This window comes from Balaenoptera borealis, assembly GCF_965194805.1.
Source record: "Balaenoptera borealis genome assembly, contig: HAP1_SCAFFOLD_1504, whole genome shotgun sequence".
Classification (NCBI taxonomy): Eukaryota; Metazoa; Chordata; class Mammalia; order Artiodactyla; family Balaenopteridae; genus Balaenoptera; species Balaenoptera borealis.
The window spans coordinates 50888-57453 of record NW_028122723.1 but is presented as its reverse complement, the minus strand read 5'-3'; positions in this window follow the sequence as shown (position 1 = coordinate 57453).

Sequence of the window (6566 nt, the reverse complement as noted above, 5' to 3'; positions counted from 1 at the left end):
TAAATTGCGCCTGGCCTCCAGAAAATTTCTGGGGTCAAAAATCGACCAAAAAATTCAGAAGAGGGCAACCTTCGAAGAAGACAATTTCAAGAGCTATATTGTACTCACGGTTTTTTTCTTTTAAGAGAAAAGAAAAAGGCGTAGGAATATGATGAATTTTAAAAATTTTCATGACATGCATACCCATATTACAAAACCCTATCAGCACACAGCAGTCAGAATGGCCATTAGGAAAAATGCTGCAAAAAATAAACGGTGAAGGGAGTGTGGAGAAATGCGTACCCTCGGCTGTAAGGGGGGGCATGTAAAGAGCCACTAACGAAAACACAACGTAGGTGCTTTGAAAAGGGAAACATTGAGCTACCAGTCCATCAATCACAACCACTGCTTGGCCTATCACCTGAGAAAATGAGAATCAAAAAGTCACAGGCTGGCAAACCAGTATGCCAGCAATATTTACCATAGCCAGCACTTGGAAGCAATGAAAATGTCCATCAACCGAGGAATGCACCAAGAAGAAGTGGTCCACGTACACAATGGAATATTACTCTAATAATAAATATAAATTAAATTTAAAAACAAAGAAAAGCAAGGAGACATCAACATTTGTGGGTTTATCCGGGCACATTGCACTCTAATTTATAACCGAAGAACACCACTGGCCGGTAGGTCTGTTTCCCTAGTACCAGCAAGGGGAACGTAGAAAGGCTGTCGCTCTCTGGCCGTTACCTGCAAAAGCAGGTTTAAAGCCTGAGCTAATGGTCACTTCATATGAACAAGTACTGCAGGGCTGTAAATGAAACCTGCCCTCAAAATGTCTTGAGGGAGATCATGGCCAAAATATTTCAAATGGTGACACATACTTTAAGAAAACACTTTGAAGAAATAAGCTCTCATCACAGCTGGAAAAATAAAAAGGACATGTCTTACAGCTCAATTTCAACGCATTATGAGACACATGCAAATTCAACCACAAAGAGGTATCAGCTCACACCACTCAGAATAACCATCAGCAAAAACTACAAAGAATAAATGCTGAAGGTGCTGGGAAGAAATGCATACCCTCCGCTTTAAGTGGGACGTAACCTGGAAAGAGCCACTAAAGAGAACGGAATAGAGGTGCCTTTAAAAGGTAAACATTGAGCTACCATATGATCCAGCAGACCTATTCCTGGACCTATAACCTAAGAAGACAGAATTGGAAGGACACAGGTACGCAAATCTGCATTGCATAGTATAACAATAGCCAAGATATGGAAGTAACCAAAAAGTCCAACGACAGATGGGTGGACAAAGAAGAACTGCTCCATGTACAGATGGAATATGAGCTAGTGAAAAAATGAAACAATGCCATTTGCAGCACCATAGATGAGTCTAGAAGTAATCACGCAGCTTGGAGTAAGTGAGAAAGCGAAAGACACATATCCTATCCTATCACATATAGGTGTTACCGAAAAAATGATACAAACAAAGGTATTTCCACAGAGAAACACTATCATAGATTCATTTAAAAAACTTATGGTTCACCAAATGGAAAGGTGTGAGGATTGGATACATTACCGTATTGAGGTTAACAGAGAGATACAAACACATGTGAAATATATAATCACCAAAGACCTACGCTATACCAAGAGAAGACTACTCAACATTGTGTCGTAACAGACATGGGAAAAGGATCCGAAGAAAAATAGATATATGTATATGTGTGAAAGAACCACATCTTGCACACCTAGAACAAACAAAACATTGTAATCAAGTTTGCTGTGATAAAAAATAAAAATTAAGTTAAAAATACCAACAAGAAGTAATGAGACATAAACTTAAAGGGCTTTTTCCTCGCACATTCCATTCTAATTTACAACCTAGAACACCACTTCCACTAAGGCTCTGTTGCCCTAGTAACCAGATTTGGTAAAGGAGAAATGCTGCCGCCTTGTGGCCGATTCCCGCAACAGCAGCTTTTAACCCACAGCTAATGGTCACTTACCATTCACAAGGACTCAGGGCTGTAAAGGACACCTGCCCTCAAATTGTGCTGAAGTAGGGAATGGATAAAAAAAATTCAAAACAGGCAAAATGTTCACGAAGCTCGTATGAAGAGGTAAGTTTTACTCACTCTCTTTTTAAAGAAAGGAAAATGGATAAAAGCTCAACCTCAGGAAGTATTAGACTCATGCAATCTAATCTACAAAAAGTTTTCAACTCACACCCGTCGACTGACCATTGGCAAAAAGTCTACAAACAATCAATGCTGAAGAGGTTTTAGAGAACTGTGTACCCTCTAGCTGCTGGTGAGATGTAAAAGGGTTAAACGCTAATAATGAGAACAGAAAGGAGCTGCGTTGAAAAGGAAAAATTGAGGTACCATTCAATCCAGCAGGCGCACCAATGGGCCTCTCACCTGAGAAGACCAGAATGAAGAAGACCCGGGCTGCAAAAGCTGCACTGCAGCCTTATTCACAATAGACAAGACAGTGAAGCAACCAAAATGTCCATCAACAGATGAAAGGAAAAAGAAGAAGCGGCCCATGTACACAATGAATACTAGCCATGGAAAACAATGAAACACTGCTCTTTGAGACACCATAGATGATCTTGGAGATAATCACAGAACATGAGGTAAGTCGGAAAGCAAAAGTCCTATATCCTATGATATCACTTATACGCGTTCTCTAATAACTGACACAAATGAACATATTTCCACAGAGAAAGTCAATCACAGACTTATTAAAAAAAACTATGCTTATCTACAAGGAAAGGTGGGGGGAATGGATAAATGAAGATTAGCGTTACCATATGTATACAAATACATATTATATACATATATCAAAAAGACCGACCATATAGCAAGGAAGGTTTACGGAACACTGTGTAATAATTTACACGGGAAGAGGATCTCTACATAAATAGGTATATAGAATATGTAGATGAACCAGAGTATGTACACCTTGGACAAGCAACATTCTAACCATTACCCCAATTGAAAAAATTAAAACAACCAACTAGGAGTAATGAGACATAAACTTATGGGGGGTTCTCCTGGCACATTCCATTCAAATTTACAACCTAGGCAAACGACTTCCAGAACGGCTCTGCTGCCCTAGTACCCAGATTTGGGAATGGAGAAATGCTGCATCCTTGTGGCCGTTTCCCACAACAGCAGCTTTAAACCCACTGCAAAAGGTCACTAAATATTCACCAATTGCAGGTCTGTAAATGACACCTGCCCTCCAAAAGATACTGAGGTCGAAAATCGACCAAAAAACTCTAGAGTGCAACCTTCCAAAAAGAAAATTTGAAGAGGTATATTGTACTCACACCTTTTTTCTTTTTTCTTTTAACAGAAAAGGAAAAGGCGTGGAAAAAGGATGAATTGTAGGAATTTTTACAGACATGTAAACCCAAATTACAAAAACCTATCAGCTCACACCAGTCAGAATGGCCATCAACAAAAATGCGGCAAACGATAAACGCTGACGTGATTGTGGAGAAATGCGTACCCTCGATTCTAAGGGGGACGTGGTAAGAGCCACTAATGAAAGCACAATTGAGGTGCCTTGAAAAGGTAAACGTTGAGCTACCATACCAATCAATCAATCATACCCACTGCTGGGTCTATCACCTGAGAAAATGAAAATCAAAAATCGCAGGCTGGCAATCCTGCACTCCAGCAATATTTACCATAGGCAACACTTGGAAGCAACGAAAATGTCCATCAACAGAGGAATGCACCAAGAAGAAGTGGTCCATGTACACAATGGAATATTAGCCATGGAAAACATTGAAGCACTGCTCTTTGAGGCACCATAGATGAGCCTGGAGATAATCACAAAACATGAAGTAGGTCGGAAAGCAAAAGACCTATATCTTATATTATCACTTATGGCATTATCTAATAACTGACACAGATGAACATATTTTCAAAGAGAAAGACACTCACAGGCGTAGAACACAAACTATGCTCATCTAAAAGGAAAGGAGGGGGGAAATTGAGAAATGAAGATTAGTGTTACTATACATATTCAAATACATATTATATACATGTATCAAAAAGACCGAACATATACCAAGGGAGGTCGACAGAACAGTGTAATATTTTACATGGGAAGAGGATCTGTACATTAATAGACATACATAATGTCCAAATGAACCAGATTGTGTACACCTAGGACAAACAGTATTCTAAACTTTACCCAGATTAAAAAAATTTTAAAAACCAAGAAGAAGTAATGAGACATAAACTTATGGGGATTTCTCCTGGCAAATTCCATTCTAATTTACAACCTAGGACAATGACTTCCAGAAAGGCTCTGCTGCCCTAGAACCAGGACTGGGGAATGGAGAAATGCTACCTCCTTGTGGACGTTTCCCACAACAGCAGCTTTGAACCCACTGCAAAAGGTCACTAAATTTTCACCAACTTGCAGTTCTGTAAATTGCGCCTGCCCTCCAGAAAATTTCTGGGGTCAAAAATCGACCAAAAAATTCAGAAGAGGGCAACCTTCGAAGAAGACAATTTCAAGAGCTATATTGTACTCACAGTTTTTTCTTTTAAGAGAAAAGAAAAAGGCATAGGAATATGATGAATTTTAAAAATTTTCATGACATGCATACCCATATTACAAAACCCTATCAGCTCACAGCAGTCAGAATGGCCATTAGGAAAAATGCTGCAAAAAATAAACGGTGAAGGGAGTGTGGAGAAATGCGTACGCTCGGTTGTAAGGGGGGGCATGTAAAGAGCCACTAATGAAAACACAATGTAGGTGCTTTGAAAAGGGAAACAATGAACTACCAGTCCATCAATCACAACCACTGCTTGGCCTATCACCTGAGAAAATGAGAATCAAAAAGTCACAGGCTGGGAAACCTGTATGCCAGCAATATTTACCATAGGCAGCGCTTGGAAGCAATGAAAATGTCCATCAACCGAGGAATGCACCAAGAAGAAGTGGTCCACGTACACAATGGAATATTACTCTAATAATAAATATAAATTAAATTTAAAAACAAACAAAAGCAAGGAGACATCAACATTTGTGGGTTTATCCGGGCACATTGCACTCTAATTTATAACCGAAAAACACCACTGGCCGGTAGGTCTGTTTCCCTAGTACCAGCAAGGGGAACGTAGAAAGGCTCTCGCTCTCTGGCTGTTACCTGCAAAAGCAGGTTTAAAGCCTGAGCTAATGGTCACTTCATATGAACAAGTACTGCAGGGCTGTAAATGAAACCTGCTCTCAAAATGTCTTGAGGGAGATCATGGCCAAAATATTTCAAATGGTGACACATACTTTAAGAAAACACTTTGAAGAAATAAGCTCTCATCACAGCTGGAAAAATAAAAAGGACATGTCTTACAGCTCAATTTCAACGCATTATGAGACACATGCAAATTCAACCACAAAGAGGTATCAGCTCACACCACTCAGAATAACCATCAGCAAAAACTACAAAGAATAAATGCTGAAGGTGCTGGGAAGAAATGCATACCCTCCGCTTTAAGTGGGACGTAACCTGGAAAGAGCCACTAAAGCGAACAGAATAGAGGTGCCTTTAAAAGGTAAACATTGAGCTACCATATGATCCAGCAGACCTATTCCTGGACCTATAACCTAAGAAGACAGAATTGGAAGGACACAGGTACGCAAAATTGCATTGCATAGTATAACAATCGCCAAGATATGGAAGTAACCAAAAAGTCCAACGACAGATGGGTGGACAAAGAAGAACTGCTCCATGTACAGATGGAATATGAGCTAGTGAAAAAATGAAACAATGCCATTTGCAGCACCATAGATGAGTCTAGAAGTAATCAGGCAACTTGGAGTAAGTGAGAAAGCGAAAGACACATATCCTATCATATCACATATAGGTGTTACCGAAAAAATGATACAAACAAAGGTATTTCCACAGAGAAACACTATCATAGATTCATTTAAAAAACTTATGGTTCACCAAATGGAAAGGTGTGAGGATTGGATACATTACCGTATTGAGGTTAACAGAGAGATACAAACACATGTGAAATATATAATCACCAAAGACCTACGCAATACCAAGAGAAGACTACTCAACATTGTGTCGTAACCTACATGGGAAAAGGATCCGAAGAAAAATAGATATATGTATATGTGTGAAAGAACCACATCTTGCACACCTAGAACAAACAAAACATTGTAATCAAGTTTGCTGTGATAAAAAATAAAAATTAAGTTAAAAATACGAACAAGAAGTAATGAGACATAAACTTAAAGGGCTTTTTCCTCGCACATTCCATTCTAATTTACAACCTAGAACACCACTTCCACTAAGGCTCTGTTGCCCTAGTAACCAGATTTGGTAAAGGAGAAATGCTGCCGCCTTGTGGCCGATTCCCGCAACAGCAGCTTTTAACCCACAGCTAATGGTCACTTACCATTCACAAGGACTCAGGGCTGTAAAGGACGCCTGCCCTCAAAATTGTGCTGAGGTAGGGAATGGATAAATAAAATTCAAAACAGGCAAAATGTTCACGAAGCTAGTATGAAGAGGTAAGTTTTACTCACTCTCTTTTTAAAGAAAGG